We start from the raw sequence: 16615 nt of genomic DNA on the forward strand, positions 1-16615 counted from the left end.
GCTGGGCCCTGGGCGCCCAACGTGAGGGCTGCCACCTGACCCCCTGGGTCCAGCGCCCACCCGGGGCAGGTCTCCAGCTGTGGCCACTCAGCCAGTATCTGCGCAGGTGAACCATGGGGCTCAGGAACAGGCGGTTGTCCGGTCAAGGGCGGGCTCGCAATCAGCGGGGCGGGGAGAGGGAAAGAGCCAGGGAGAAAAGGGAGAGAAAGAGGGGGCAGTGTGTCAGAAAGGAAGAGGAAGGGGCAAGTGTCAGAGTCGGCGAGATGAGGAGGGAGGGTGAAGGAGAACGGAAAATAGAAAGTGGGTGAGACCGTGGGAGAGGGAGACTGGGGGAGAAAATGTGGGTGTGTGCGCGCTGAGAGAGAGAGAGAGAGAGAGAGAATGAGAGAGAGAGAGACTTGGAGAGGGAAGGAAGGGAAGGAGCGTTGAGAGCAAGGAGGAGCGAGTTGGGGGCGGAGACGAGGAAGTGGGTGCGAGGCGCGGGGCGCAGGCCGTGCGCGCGCCGCCCGCTCCATCCCTGCCCGGAGCGCAGCCGGCGCGGGCGCGGGACCGAGGCGAACCGGGTGCGGAGCCAACGCCCGCGGCAGCAGCACCAGGTAACGCGGCCGCCGCCTCCCCGCGGGGCCTCGGCGCGGGGTGGGGTCCCGGGCGGGCTTGGGGACCCGTCGTGGGCTGGCGGAGCCGCCTGAGGGGCTGCTCCGGGATCCCCGGCGGCGGTCGTGGCCCCGAACCCGGGTTCGAGACCCGGCCCCACCGCTCCCTGGCTGTGCCTGACCTTGGGCAGGTGCCTCCGCTTGGCCTGTGAGCCTCAGTTTCCTTCTCTGTGACCGCCGGGGTTGTGCCTTCCCCAAGGGGGCGTTGAGAGCTCGGGATGCAGTCCCAGTCCGCGGCGGTGCTCGGGACGCGGTTCGGCTTTATGTCCTCTTTGCCCGCGAGGGGTGGATTTGGAAAGTCCACTTGCGCCGAAACAGTCCCCGTTTTGTCCCTGGGTCTGGGTGGTGGCATTTTCTCGCGGCGATGTGTCTGTCGGAGCATGGAGCAACTTTCTGCTAAAGGGAAGCCAGCGGAGGGCGAGGGCTGGTGGGGAGGGGGCTTCTATGTCTCAGGGAACGAGAACGACCTGCCTTCGTCCTGCTGGGCTGCGGCTTGCTGCCCGACGACCGTTGACTGGAGCCACGACAGGCAGCGCTCAGCGGGTGGGAGTCCTTGCTGGGGACATCTGGACGTGGATTCTCCTGTGGGATGAGCGGAGCAAGTGGCCTCTTTTGATAGGAATCCCAGTTTGCGCATTGACCTTGAGCTTGAGAGCCTCAGTTTCCTCCTGAGGGCCATGCTAATCCCCCCACCCCGTCCATGAGGTGTTGTGAGGTGAACGAGGTGGGGCAGGAAAGTGCCTGTGTGCTGTGGTGGCCCCCAGTGGCAGCTGTCATGCCCTAGCTCAGGTGGGCCCAGTCCTGGAGGTGGTTGCCTCTTGGGAAGTCATTTCTACGTTCTAGGTCCCCTTTTTGTCCTTTGCCAGAGAGGGTAAGTCGGTGAAGCTGGGTGGTGACCAAGCTGGACTTGAAGCAGGGCAGGGCCTAGGGAATGTGGGGGGCCCAGAAGCTTCAGCCTCCACTCCACACCTATCCTGAGGCTGATGCTCCTCTAGACATGACGTCTCTCAGATGGCAGTTTTTGTCCTGTGAAGACTCCTGGCATAATCTCTCAGCACCTCAGTTTCCTTATTTATAAAAGGAAGTTATAAATTCCTCCCTACTAATGAGTTTCCTGTCCCTGGAGGTTATCCAAGGCAATTGGATAGATTACATTTTTTGACATCTCTGGGTCTGGATGGTGGCATTTTCTCCTTATATCTGAGCTGGGATATAAGGAGAATTCAATATCATGAGAAAATAACTTATCTCGAGAACCTGCTCCTTGCAGGCTGGGTACTTGGTGCATTACAAGTATGGCATTGGTTAGAGTCACCACAGCAATCCTGGGAAACTGGTGCCATCAAATCCCAATTTACAGATGAGGAAACTGAGGTTCTCAGAGGTAAATGATTGCCATGTGGTCACATCGGTAGGAAATGCCTGTGCAGAGACTGGAACCAGGTCTGCCCGCCTCCAGGGTGCTTCTGGTTGTATCGTGCTGGCCCCAAAATATGACTGTATAAGTTGTGGCATAGCACAGGGCCTGGCACATGGCACGTGCGCGATCAGCACTGGCTTCTTGTTCCATGTGTCATAGGAAGGGCTGCTACAAAGCACTGGAGAACGTGAGCCTGAAGGCTGGCAGCAGGGTTGGGGTACTCTTTCCAAGAGATTTCTCTCAGGGTCTGGAAGGAAGGAAGGTCACTACTCAGTACTACATAGGATGCCGATGTCAGACTGACTCACCCCAGTCCACCAATTTCTTTGCTTCCTCCATCACCTTGTCCTGGTTAACCTTGTCTTTATTTATCTCAGTCTAGGCTAATTCTCCTGAGCTCACAGGCACATCCCACTCTCCATTCTAGGCTGATGATTAACTGCTGACCCTCCCAGGCGACATTCCATGGGAAAAACAAGACCAGCTGTGGTCCCTCTCCGCCAACACCCCATAGTAAGGGAAACAGGATTAAGTTCCAATCCCAAAGATTTAATTCAGACTTGAGGAAGAAATCCCTGATGATGGGGAAAAGGGTGTCCCAGCAGGCTAGGGAGGTTCCTTTGCCAAAAAATGTTTTAAAGAAGAGGAGTACATCCAAATGAAAGCATGGAGATATGAACAAAGCCTCTTTCATGTGCAGAGATATTCATCAACAATCAGAAAGTGCCTAAATGTCCAACAGTAGGGAATCAATAAAATTATGGGACGCACATGTGACCACCAAAAGTTGAGAGTTTTTAGTAAATGGAAACATGTTTTGCATCGGCATGCAGATGGCAGGGTCCCAAAAATGTGGCAAGAGCTTAGAAAAAAGACTGGAAGGAAATAGGCTAAAGAGTGTTAACAGTGTTTGCTCATGGATGGTGGGGTTGTGGGAGATGTGTTCCCTGACTACTTTTTCTTGACTTTCCAGATTTTATGCAATGAGCATGTTCTTTAATAATTAGTGGACTACCTGGCTTCGAGTTCTGAGAGCAGGGAGGAGGGTGCCTGATTGAAAAAAAGGTAACTTATGGTTCAGTAAGGGTGCACTGTATCTGAGGGTGCCCTGTCTCAGGCCTACAATAAAGACTGAATTGTCTCTAAAAGGGTTCAAGTAGTGTTTTCCAGGTTGAAATTTTCACCATCTTCTTGTCTCCTATCTTGTCCCTTCCAATTCTGATACATCCTTTTATCCTATTGTCAATTTGGTAATACAGAGCTGAGGCTACTGCTCCCCTGCTCAGAAATATTCCAAGACTCCTCATTACCAAATGGATCAAGACCAAAGTCCTCAGACTGGCATACATGGCTCATGATGGTCTAGTCTCTGGCCAGCCTTCTCGCCTCCAGCTACCCCACCCACCCACCCTCTGCTGGTCCACCTACAACAATCCACATCCAGCTGGCAGAATGAACTGTGTTCTTGCCCACCTCCAAACTTCCCAGTTGGAATTTCTCTTGCCTGCAATGCCCTCCTTTGCTTAGCAACCCCATCCTACTCTTCCTGCAAGATTCCATTCAAACCAGATCTTTTAGGACCCCACAGTTTACAGGTATGTTCCTCCCCCAGGACTCCTTAAAGATGGGGACGATGTAACCTCTCTTCTCCTTGCCAGCACCCAGGATGCAGCTGGCACATGAAGGCTTGTCAGTAATAGGGGCAACTATGTCGAGGCCTGGCAGGCCCCTTAGAAGAAATGCAAAATTATTAATATCAATAATATCTGTTATTTGTTGTATTCTTACTATGTTCTCATGACAACCCTATGGGTCTCACTTTCAGACTGGAAACTAAGAGTAACATGCGTTCAGCCACTTGCTCAATGTCTAACAGAATTCGAACACTGGCCATCTAAATCCACAGCCTACACTCCTAATCAGGGTCAGGAAGGGTTGACAGATTCAATCAACCAACATTTAAGCAGGGATCACAGAGATGCTGTAAAAAGCAATGTGTCCCTGCACTGTAGAGGTGAAGAAATGGCACAACAATGACCTCCAAAGTGTAAGGGTTTGTGCCAGATACTGGGAACCCAGGCATATATAAGATGTCATTGCAGGCTGGACACAGTGGCTCACACCTGTAATCTCAGCACTTTGGGAGGTCAAGGCAGGAGGATCACAAGTTCAGGAGTTCAAGACCAGCCTGGCTAACATGGTAAAACCCCGTCTGCAATAAAAATACACAAAAATTAGCCGGGCGTGGTGGCAGGTGCTTGCAGTCCCAGCTACTCGGGTGGCTGAGGCAGGAGAATCGCTTGAACTCGGGAGGCAGAGGTTGCAGTGAGCCAAGATTGTGCCACTGTACTCCAGTCTGGGCGACAGAGTGAGACTCTGTCTCAAAAAAAAAAAAAAAAAAAAGCCATTGCTACACGGAGCTTACAGACAGTGGGGTGTGGGGAGAGTGGTGTGTAAGCAGGGTCCTCAGGGCTTTGACAGGGGTGTTTAGGAAACTGTGAGGCCTCAGGGGATGCAGGTGAAGGCTGCCCAGAGAGGATGATATTTGAAATAGATCAGGAAGAATAAGTAGGAATTCACCAGGTGAGCCAGGGAGGTTGGAACGATGGTTCTCAAGTGGGGACGTTTTTGCCCCTTGGAAGACATTTGTCAACGTCTGGAGCTATTTTTGATTGTCACAACTTGGGGAGGGGGAGTGCTGGCGTCTAGTGGGTAGATGCCAGAGATGCTGCTAAACTTCCCACAATACACGGGACAGCCCTCATCACCAAAAATTATCCTGTCCCAAATGTCAATAGTGCGGAGGTTAAGAAACCCTGGGTTGGAAGAGAAGAGCATTCCTGACCAGGGATCAGCTGGTTCAGGTACCCACAGGTGTTCACCAAGTGCCTTCAAAGCACTGGTCCTTTGAGCCTGAGGTTGCTCTATTGGTCACCTGGCCTCCCTGCTTCCCTTCTGCCTCCACTGACCTCAAGCAACAAGGGTGGTCTTTTTTAACATAAGAGCGTTATAGAGATATAATTCATATACTATAAAAGTCACCAATTCAAGTGACAAGTCCATAATTTTTAGGATATTCACACAGAGTTGTGCAGCCGTCACCACTACCTGATTTCAGACCACTTTCGCTATTTCCAAAAGAAACCTGTCCTCATTAGCACTCACCCTCTATCCACTCCCCACTCCCACTCAAGGCTCAGCAGCCACAGGTCTACTTTCCCTCTCTGTAGATTCGCCTGTTCCAGATTCTGGACATTTCACAAAAATTGAATCACACAATAGGTTTTGTGACCAATTTCTTACACCTGGCATGTTGTTACAGTTCATCCATGTTGTTGCATGTATCGGCACTTCATGCCTTGTTATGGCTAAATAATGTTCCACGGTATGGATAGACCACATTTTCTTCATTCACCAGTTGATGGGCATTTGGGTTGTTTCTGCTTTGGGGCTATAATGAATAACGTTGCTGTGAACATTTGCATAGAGGCTTTTGGGAAGACATATATTTTCTTTTTTCTGGAATATATGCCTAGGAGTACAAAGGCTAGGTCACACGGTAATGAAGCTTTGACTTGGTGCCTGTTTGAGGAATTGCCAAACTGTTTCCAAAGAGGTGGCACCCTCTTACATTCCCACCAGCAGTGCATGGAGGTCCCAGTCCTTTCCAAAGCTTCTCAGGTCTTTTGGATTCTAGCCATCCTTGTGGGTGTGAAGTGGTATCATTCTGGTTTTGGTTTACATTTCCCTGAGGGCCAATGAATTTGAGCATCCTTCGGTGTGCTTGTTGGCCATTTGTGTATCTTCTTTGGAAAACTGTCTATTCAGATCAGAGTCACCATTTAAACTTCATTGAGTCATTCCTTACTTGGACTGAAAGACAATCTCCATAGAAGTCTATCAGGTGCCCTCCATCAGGCCCTGCCCGTGCCCTGTCTGCCTTTCTCCTCACTCAGCTCTGGCCAAAGCCTCAAAAGGGCCAGCTCATTCCCCACCAGCCCTTTGTACTCGCCGGTTCCTCTGCCCAGCTTGCCCTTTGCACAGCAGCTCAAGGATCAGCCTCAGAGAGGCCCTCCTTGTCCTCCCAGTCTCAAGGACACTTCTTCAGCCCCCCTCTAGCGCACTTCAAGTTTCCTTTGATCGTATTTTCCTGTTTGATAAGATCTTGAAGAACTCCAGGTGTGACTACACCTTTGACTCACTGTGTGACCCTGGGCAAACCACCTCCCCACTCTGAGCCTCAGCTGCCCCATTTGAAAACCAGAGGAAGTGGAACTGGCTGATTGCAAAGGGCCTTTCCAGCTCTGCCCTTATCTGATGCTGTGTGACGGCACTGCCAGGAGGGTGCGGGCCTGGCGCTATTGCTGTGAGAGAAGCGTGGCTGGAGCCAAGTTGGTCATGGACTGGAGCAGGCAGCTCGGCTGGTTATTGCCAGCCCCTTGGGGACAGTCTGCAAGAGCTTGTGGCAGCTTTGACCTGGCACCCAACCTCCAATAACAGGAGGAAGGATTGCAAACACCTCCAGCTCCAGCAAGGACTGGACACTTTGGCCACTTTGGGCTCTAGAATTGCCCGTTTTTCCTGGGAGAATGATCTAACAGCCAAAGCCTCTGTGAACATGAGGGCCACTCATTCACTCATTCGCTCACTCACCAAATGCTTCCTGGGGCCCTGCTTGTGCTCAGTCAGTCCTGGGCAGTGCACTGAAGATTCAGCAATGGATACGTCTGACACCTGAGAAAAGATTCCAGCATCGTGGGGAAGACAGACAGGTGCATGGGAATGCAGCAGGTAGACACAGAGCGTCTGGGTATTCCAGGTGTAGAAAGGGCGTGCACAAGGAAACAGCGGTAAAACGTCCAGGGCTGTTCAGAGCATTCAGAATGATTAGGCTTGACCTGAGACCCCAGGGCAGTGGGGGCAGGTCATAGAGGAATCAAGGGCACAGACCTTGAAAAGTCCTCAGTGTCAAGCTGAGGTGTTTCGATTTTGTCCTGTAGGCAGTGGGAGCCACAGAAGGATTTTTTTTTTTTTTTTCCTGTCACCCAAACTGGAGTGCAGTGGTGAAATCACGGCTCACTGCAGCCTTGACCTCCTGGGCTCAAGCCATCCTCCCACCTTAGCCTCCCAAGTAGCTGAGGCTACAGGAGAGCCCCACCATGCATGGCTGCTTTATTTTTTTCTTCATAGAGGCGGGGGCTCGCTGTGTTGCCCAGGCTGGTCTCAAACTCCTGGGCTCAAGAGATCCTCTTGCCATGGCCTCTTAACGTGCTGGGATTACAGGCATGAGCCACCGCACACAGCCTGCACAAAAGGATTTTCAGCTGAGGATAGAGGCGATCCGGTTTGCATTTTCTAAAATGCCTTTTCTCCAGACAGTGCGGAGGAGGGTGGGGCTGAGGAGAGAGCAGGAGGCCAGGAACCTAATCAGGATGCCCTGGCTCTTTCTCTTCATCTTGTGTAGGGATGAAGGCCAGTATTCTGCAGCTGGAGAGGAAGGGACAGCTTCAAAGCTGAGAGGTGAAATCATCTGAAGGGGCTATGGGTTGAAGGAAAGGAAGGAATCTAAGTAATGAATGACATGGGAACAGCTGATGCCAGCCTCCTGGGGTTCCTGCTACGACCGAGGAGGCACAGGAGCTGCGGGAGCTGGCATTTGAGCATGGCATTTTCCAGGTGGCTGGAGAGGGGGAGTAGAGGCAGCGGGAGAGGGAGGTCCAGACCCAGGGATCTGGATATGCACAAGCGCAGAAGGGTGAGAATTAAAGAGAGTTAAACAGTGAGAGGCCCTGGATGCCTCAAGCACAGAGGGTGTGATGGCAAGATGGGAGGGGAAACTGAGGCTGCAGTGGGCAGGAGGGGCATCCCTGCTTGGCATCAGAGGACTGTTAGAACCCAGAGCAGGGGTCCTGGCTACAGGAACACTGACTGTTGCTTCCAGGCACAGAACACTCGCTGCCCTAAGAAAGCCCGTTGCTAGAGCTAGAAAGTTCTGAACACCTTACCGCACTCCCAGGGCCAGATCTGGGTGCCTGTCAGTCTGACTGTCAAACAGGCGGAAGGCAGATTCCCCCAAACTATTGACCAGTGAATGTGATGTCAACGGAGGCCAAGCTCTCAAAGCAATTATAAAATAGGAAAGATTGGTTAGAAAAGGAAGAAGGAAATCCTGGAAACTGACCTAGCTCTCCAAGAACACCAGGAACACACCAAGATCATAGATGGCAGCTGGCAGAGGACTTTTGCAGAGACCACAAGATATTTTTGTTTAGGAAAAAAAAAATGAGCCAACAGTTTTAAATGAGATTTCATTGAAAAGTTAGGACATTTTATTTCAAACCCAGAAGATTTTACTTAACATCCGGATTTCCAGCTTCTGGAGAATGTGCAGCTCTGATGGCACTGAGCCCATAGTGGCCACAGCTGCGAAGTGGCTGCCCCTCCAGCTGGGCGCTACACCCCCACTGTGGGTGCAGCCTGCCATGTTTCACCTGCCTGCCTGAGCCCTGAGGCCCTGGGATCTGGGACCCCAGGACCAGCCTCATCCCTGTCTCTGCCCTGCTACCTAGAGGCTGGGCCAGTAGGAGTTCCTTGCCCTGCAGCCCCCAAACTGTGTTCCTCGAAGCATCAGTCTCAGAGAAGGCTTTGTGGAGGTGGGATCTGGGGCCTCATTTGGCTGTCTGGAAGCCCTGCTACCCCCAGCCCCTCTCAGTCACAGTACAGGTTGGCGAGTTCAGTCAAGTCCTCAACAGAGACCCCAGTTGACATGACCCTTGCACTAAGGCAGAGATTCCTTTTTTTGTTTTTTGAGATAGAGTCTCACTCTGTCACCGAGGCTGGGGTGCAGTGGTGCAATCTCAGCTCACGGCAGCCTCAACCTCTCCAGCTCAGGGGATCCTCCTCACCTCAGCCTCCCAAGTTGCTGGGACTACAGACATGCACCACCTCACCCTGCTAATTTTTTGTATTATTATTATTATTTTTTGTAGAGACGAGGTTTCACCATATTGCTCAGGCTGGTCTTGAACTCCTGGGCTCAAGCAATCCACCCGCCTTGCCTCCCAAAGCGCTGGGATTACAGACATGAGCCACTGCACCCAGGCTCCAGATCCCTTTTTTTGAAGTAGCACCTTTAACAAATATCCACAGAGCTCATTCGGGACCCTGCTGCCTCTTCTAAAGACTGATTAGATAGTTGTGTTTCTTCTTTTCACTTTTTGAGTAGATAAGACCTTCATGTGGTTCAAAAGTACAATATACAAGGTGCACAACAAAAGGCCTCATTGCACCCTGGCCGCCATCTGCCCAGTCCCTGCTCAAAAAAAGAGGTCTCTTTTGTTAATTTGTTGTGGTTTATTCTCCCAGATTTTCTTTTTTCAAGTAAAGGCATATATATATATGTAATGTATAGTCTTATTTTTGGCCCAAAGGGGAATATATTATACATACTATTTTGCACCTTACATGTTGTTTTTTAGTCACTGTAGACTTCACTCTCAACGTAGAAAACTTTGAATAAAGAAATGTGCGGGCCGAGCGAGGTGGTTCATGTCTGTAATTCCAGCACTTTGGGAGGCCGAGGTAGGCAGATCACCTGAGATCAGGAGTTCAAGACCAGCCTGGCCAATGTGGTGAAACCTCATCTGTACTAAAAATACAAAAATTAGCCAGGTGTGGTGGCAGGTGCCTGTAATCCCAGCTACTCGGGAGGCTGAGGCAGGAGAATCGCTTGAACCTTGGAGGCAGAGGTTGCAGTGAGCCAAGACTGCGCCACTGCACTCCAGCCTGGGTGACAAGAGCAAAACTCCATCTCAAAAAAAAAAAAAAAAAAAAAAGAAAGAAGAAAAGAAAAGAAAAGAAAAAGAAACGTGCAAAGAAAACAGAATAACCAGTATGACCATCCAAAATAAAACCACTAATACCATCCAGTCTGTCCTAGTAGGCATAAATTTTTTTTTGCTGTCCCCCCACATCTCCTGGAAGTTGACAGATTAGGAGTTCATAGTTATAATCATTGTCTCCTTACAATTTGAATCCTGCTATTTTTTTGACTTAAATATAAGCATTTCCCCTCATTATTTCATAGTTTCTAAGAAATGATAGTAATAGCTATAGTAATTTCGTTATGACATAATTTAACCATTATTCTAGTTTTGAACATATAGGTCATTCCCAATATTGCCCATTGTCGAGAATATGGTCATATCTACAGTTGTTTCAAATATTTGTAATTGGGCAGAGTGAGCATCCCTAGAAAGTGGGCCACCTAGGCCAGGAGCTGAAAAGCCATGGTTTGGTGCCCCAGGGCTGGGACTGTGTGGGAATGAGGTTCTGGAAGGGGAAGGATGGCTGGGACACAGGCACCTGGGAAGCTGGAGGGAGGTAGGTGCCAGTGTGGGCCAAGCACTGTGCTGTGGGCTTGTGCATCACGCATGTGCAGTATTCACGCTCACGGTGTGTGAACAAAGAATTGAGTGCTGGGGCTTGACACACATTTGCCCACTGACTGCACAGCAGTCAGACAGTGGCGAACTGCAGGGATTTCCTTCCTCCAGTTGAGAAGTCTGAGGCAGAGACCCCCGCTGCCAGCCATTGCTCGCAGGGTAGGGGCACAGGGGAATGTCACTCAGGAAGTTGGCTCCAGAAGGGTCTTGATCTTGACCCCACACACCTGTTAACTCCCTTGTGAGGCTGGGTTATTAGCCCCATTTTACAAGAAGGGAAATTGGGGCTCAAAGCAAAGTCATCTGGCCAAAATTGACTAACTGGTAGCAGCAGAGCTGGACTAGAACTCACTGCAGCTGCTGTGAACAATGCCTTTTTTCATGAGGTGCTGGAGACTGAGATGGGAGTCGCGGTGAGGGGCCGGCTAGGAGGAAGGGCCCGGGGTGGTCAGTGAGGAGGACGCCAGCCATTCTGCCAGCTGTCCAGGAAGAACCGCGTGCTCCCAGAAGCAGAGCGAGGGTGACGGGCACTCAAAGACTCCTAGGGAAGGGCAGCAAGGTCAGGGCAGAGTTGTCCAAATCCAGAAAGAAGGTGGGAGAAGCAGGGGAGAGGGGAGCTCCCCAGCATGGAAGGAATGTTGAGGGCAGGACTCACTCAGTGCAGAATCAGGGAGCAAAGTGCAACAATGTCCACAAAGAGCCGATTGCACAGTTCCCCAGGAGGTCCCTGCTTTGGTTTTTGTTTTGTTTTGTAAGGTAGGGTCTCCTCCAGCTCAGGCTGGAGTGCAGTGGCACAATCAAAACTCGATGCAGCCTCCACCTCGCGGGCTCAGGCCATCCTCCCGCCTCGGCCTTCCAAAGTGCTGGATTACAGGCATGAGCCACAGCGCCTGGCCCGTGCTTTGTTGAATGCATTTGTTTTTGAGATTCCAAAGAGACACAGCAGTAGAGAGGAGAGAATGATGAACCCTACATCGCCCTTTCCCAGTCTCACTATTTTCAGCATTTTGCCAGTTGTCTTTCATCCCTGCCACCACATAATATTTTTTGTTTGTTCATGTGAATATTTTAAAGAAAATCCAAGGCATCATAGCACTGTGCTTGTAAGAATTTCTTTTTTTTTTTTTTTTTTCCAGACAGTCTCGCTCTGTCGCCCAGGCTGGAGTGCGGCTGGAGTGCAGTGGTGCAATCATCTCAGCTCACTGCACACTCTGCCTGCCAGGTTCAGGTGATTCTCTTGCCTCAGCCTCCTGAGTAGCTGGAATTACAGGCACCCACCACCACGCCCGGCTAATTCTTGTAGTTTTAGTAGAGATGGGGTTTCACTGTGTTGGCCAGGCTGGTCTCAAACTCCTGACCTCAAGTGATCCACACACCTTGGCCTCCCAGAGTGCTGGGATTATAGGCGTGGGCCACCGTGCCTAGCTTCAGTGTTTGGGTTTATTTCTAACTGGCGAGCGCACGGCACCTCCCCATTGCTGCAGCTAGCAGAACGACAGAACGAACACAATTCCTTAACATAACCCAATGCCTGATTCGCGTTCAAGTTTCCCTGATTGCCTCAAGATGCCTTTGTACCATGATTCTGTTCACATCAGGATCCAAGCAATGTCCCTTTTAATGCTTTCAAAAAGCACTAGAGCTCCACTAGAGGAATCTTGCCCTCACCGTTCATGGACTGAGCAGAACCAGGGAGACCCGATACTTCTGTAACTTGATGCCGCTTTTCCAAGGAGCCCAGATTCACTAACCACAGGAGCAGCTCCCTCGGGGTGACAAACTCTGATGCTTCCGAGGCCAGGCAGGTGGTGTCACTGCTCTGCTCCGCGTCACTCCCTGTGGGCTTGTGTCTGGCCAAACAGGCTCCTAGCACCAGGCTCCAATCCAAAGGGGACAGGTGGGAATGAGGGCCAGGGCTGTTTCAAGAGTAATTGGAGCCAGGCCTGTAGTCCCAGCTACTCGGGAGGCCAAAGCAAAAGGATCTCTTGAGCCCAGCAGTCCAAGACCAGCCTGGGCAACATAGTGAGACCTTGCCTCAAACAAAATTATTATTTTTTTAAAAAGTAACTGGAAACCTAGACTTCTTACATGAAATCTCCTGATTTTTAAAGGTTGCCTCTCAAAAAAAATTGATAAACATTGTTTGAACCCAACAGCACTCCTCAGTAGACTGAATTCAGCCTGTGGCCATTGATTCCATCTTTGCTGTCCAAAAATTTGAAAACTAGGAGAGACACATGTTGTTTGAAGGAAATGACCTCCCCATCTTTGGAGGTAATCAAGGAGAGGCAACCTGGCCATCCATCAGAAATGCTGGACAGGGACTCTTCCACTCACAGTGACCACTAGGCTATTTCCTGTCCTCGGTCCTACTAATAGATCATTCAGAAATCCCACAACTTCCCCTTGGGCCAGCAGTGTGCCTGAGAGCACTGCCACAGCCAGGCTGCAAATGCAACCACCTGCCTGGAGCAGAACCCTCAAGACCCTTGAGCCCACCAGAGACCCGTGGAGAGTCTACATGATTAAGCCTAATCCCCACCCTCATTGTTGTCCAAAGACTGGCCACATGAGGATGACAACAATCTCTTCCAGGCAGACAGCTGCCTGGGCTGGTTCTTGATTTGCTTTGCCAGGCCGTGTCCAGATTTGGGCCTGTAGCAATGCTTACCATTTGAATGCAGTGGTGGGCAAACAGACATGGGGCCTGCCCTGTGGCACTTACACTCACCTGGTAGGGGCCAACAGAGAAAGAAAGAATGGCACACATGGGGTTAAGGACAAGGTATGCTAAGTGTATACAATGATGCCAAGAATGTATAACCAGATGTCTAATGTCCGCTGAGAGTGCTGCGTGGGGATGGGGCCGTGCTTTGGGGAACTGGAGGATAGTTCTGTGCACAGAAGCCTCTGAGTGAGGAAAAGAAAAGTTGGGGACCCATATTAGAAAGTTCCCTGGAGCCAGATGGATTGCCCAAGGCTTTGTGGGGCACTGCATGGGCTTGGTTTTCCTCAGCAGAGCGGAGGTTGCGTAAGATAATCAACGGGTATAAATGTTCCTGGCAAGGGTTATCTGTGTGCTGCTGCTATCTTTAAGGTGACCCAGCTGGTTGCAGGACTTCTGCCTGTAAGAGAAAGTTGTACCTTGGCAGAAGGGCAAAACCTGCAAGGAAGGGGGTTGGGGGAGAGAACAGAGAGGGAGGGAGAGACGTTTCGTCAGCGGCAGCGCTGGTATCCAGCTCATGTGGCCACAGCTGCTACCAGCGGTGGAGGTGATGGTGATGATGGTGGTGACAGCAAGCCTGGAAAAAGGAACTTGGACTTCTTCTCTGAACCTCAAAGCTTTTCAGAGACGCACAAAAAAGTTTGCAAACACACACACATACACCCAAAGTGCCAGGTATAAAATACAAAAAGAAAACGATAAAATTGCCAGTATTAAATGTCCAGTTGAACATCTGCAAATGTAACACTATGCCAGCTGGTCAAAGTCAGCTGCCTAAGTCAAATAGCCATATACAAATTATATTTTCTTTGCAAAGCGCATACATTGCAATGTATTTGTTATGCAGTGAGGTATGACCTCCCAAAGAAAGAGGGTGTAGAGCTCTGTAAATGTCCTTAAATAGCTGTGGCTCATTGGCAAACACTTTGTAAGATAGTAAGCCCCCCATCGATGGAGGTGTGCAAGGACAGCCAGGATGACTGCCTCTCTGGGGTGCTACAGAAGAGGTTCCTGAACACGAGGAGCACTGTGTTTTATTTCCACCCAGAGCTCTATTTCACTATGGAGGGTTCACGATTCCTTGTCTTCTCCCCTCCACATACACACATACAGTTGCTGGAAGAGACCTTTGAAATATTCTAAGCCCATCTCCACATTTTTCTGCTGAGGAAACTGAGGGTATGAAACTTGCTTGAGGTAACATAGCAAGTCAGAGTCACACCAGAGACACAAACTCAGGATCCGTATTCCCAGCCCAACATTCTTCCCACCCCAGCTGCTGCCCCTGAGCAGTTTTGCCCCTGGGTGGCAGGGATGTGGGCTTCCCTGAAAACATTGGCGATCCACATCTTACCTCCCCAAGAACCAAGGCAGACTATTCAGCTATCCCATCTCACCCCTGCCCTGAAAACTCCCTCCCCAGGCCTTTGCCACACTCGCCAGCCCACTGCGGATGGAGGACTTTGGCCAAGTCACAAAACATCATAAACCTTAATTTTCTTATCTATAAAATAGAGATGGATAGTGGTACCCACATAATAGGGTTGTTGAAGAGCTTAAATGGGATAATGTATTTAAAATATTTCATACATTACTTGATACTTTCAAAGTGCCCAATAAATGGGATATTGCATTGTTATGACGGTTATTTTCAAATGCATTTAGCCAATTGAGTATTAGTGGATTCCCCATTAAGTGCCTGTTAGGGAGCAAGGCGGAGTGGATCCTGGATCCTGGATCCTGACCCTCGCCAAGCTCTCATTCCGGTAGGGAGAGACAAATAGTGAACCAATAGAGAAACACACGAAATGCTAGGAGGGCCACATGGGGGGGATGTTAAAGAGGGTGAATTGAGCTGCCTTGGAGGGGTCCAGGAGGCCCCTCTGCAGAGCTGATGTGTGTACCAAGACGGGAATGTCCAGGTCATCAGCAGGTCACAGACCAAGCTCTGGGGAGGAGCAGGTGTGTAGTATCCGAGGAATAAGAGCAAGGTTAGGGGAGCCAGTGTGCACCCACTGAGGCCTCAGGTGGTAAAAGAGGAGATGGAACAGGTTGCCGGGGATGCCGATCACAAGGGGCCTTCTGAGCCGGCGGTAAGAGTGCGGAACAGGACAGAACTGGCGAGGCAGAAGCAGGCAGGTGCTCGTGATTCAAGCGCCAGCAGCAGGGAGGCTGGTGAGGACCTGTCTCAAAACTTCAGGCAAGAGAGGGCGATGGCTCGAACTAGGACTAGGATGGGGCCAGCTGCAAAGGAGAGTAGGGGTGTGTGTGTGTGTGTGTGTCTGTGCATGAGCGCATTTCACAGGCAGAAACCACAGGGTTTGCTGATGGGTTGGAAGTCAGAGGTGAAGGAGAGATGGGAATCAAGAAGAATGCCGGCCGGGCGCGGTGGCTCACACCTGTAATCCCAGCACTTTGGGAGGCTGAGGCGGGTGGATCACGAGGTCAGGAGATGGAGACCATCCTGGCTAACACGGTGAAACCCCGTCTCTACTAAAAATACAAAAAATTAGCCGGGCGTGGTGGCGGGCGCTTGTAGTCCCAGCTACTAAGGAGACTGAGGCAGGAGAATGGCGTGAGCCCGGGAGGCGGAGCTTGCAGTGAGCCGAGATCGCGCCACTGCACTCCAGCCTGGGCGACAGAGAGAGACTCCGCCTCAAAAAAAAAAAAAAAAAGAAGAAGAATGCCTAAGTGTATAACCTGAGCAACCAGGTGTTTGGAGGCTGGGGAGACGCAGGTTAGAAAAAAGAATCAGGGGTCCTTTTCCAGCCCCTCACCTCATGATTTATATGCACTTTGTGCCCACAATATGCAGAATAGACAAGTCTACAGAGACAGAAAGCAGGTTGGCGGCTGCCACGGGCTAGGGAAAGGGAGGAAGCGGGAGCGACTGATAACCGGAGCAAGGCTTGCTTCTGGGGTGATGAAAATGTTTTGGAACCAGAGAGAGGTGGTGGTTGCACAACATGGTGAAGGTACTGAATGCTCCCCAACACTGCACAATTTAACATGGTACATTGTATGTTATCTGAATTTCACCTCGGTTGTTTTTTGTTTGTTTGTTTATTTATTTGTTTGATGGAGTCTCACTGTGTCGCCCGGGCTGGAGTGCAGTGGCCCGTGATCTCTGCTCACTGCAACCTCTGCCCTCTTGGGTTTAAGCCATTCTCTTGCCTCCGCCTCCCGAGTAGCTCGGATTACAGATGCCCGCCACCATGCCTGGCTAATTTTTGTATTTAGTAGAGACAGAGTTTTGCCATGTTGGCCAGGCTGGTCTCGAACTCCTGACCTCAGGTGATCCACCTGCCTCAGCCTCCTAAAGTGCTAGGATTACAGACGTGAACCACCACACCCGGCCACCTCAGTTTTCTTT

General features: G+C 50.7%; 1 protein-coding gene across 2 annotated transcripts in view; it reads left to right on the forward strand.

The window, feature by feature from the left end:
• Positions 1-470: 470 nt before the first annotated feature.
• HRH2 (histamine receptor H2) overlaps positions 471-16615 on the forward strand; it is a 51803-nt gene continuing 35658 nt past the window's right edge. The window contains exon 1 of one of the 2 annotated variants that reach the window (XM_025388690.1): positions 471-596. The gene's annotated coding sequence lies outside the window, so the exon portion shown is untranslated. The remainder of the gene's footprint in view (positions 597-16615) is intronic. The other variant, XM_025388688.1, reaches the window with a different exon arrangement.

The sequence above is a fragment of the Theropithecus gelada genome, chromosome 6 (genome assembly GCF_003255815.1).
Source record: "Theropithecus gelada isolate Dixy chromosome 6, Tgel_1.0, whole genome shotgun sequence".
NCBI lineage: Eukaryota > Metazoa > Chordata > Mammalia > Primates > Cercopithecidae > Theropithecus > Theropithecus gelada.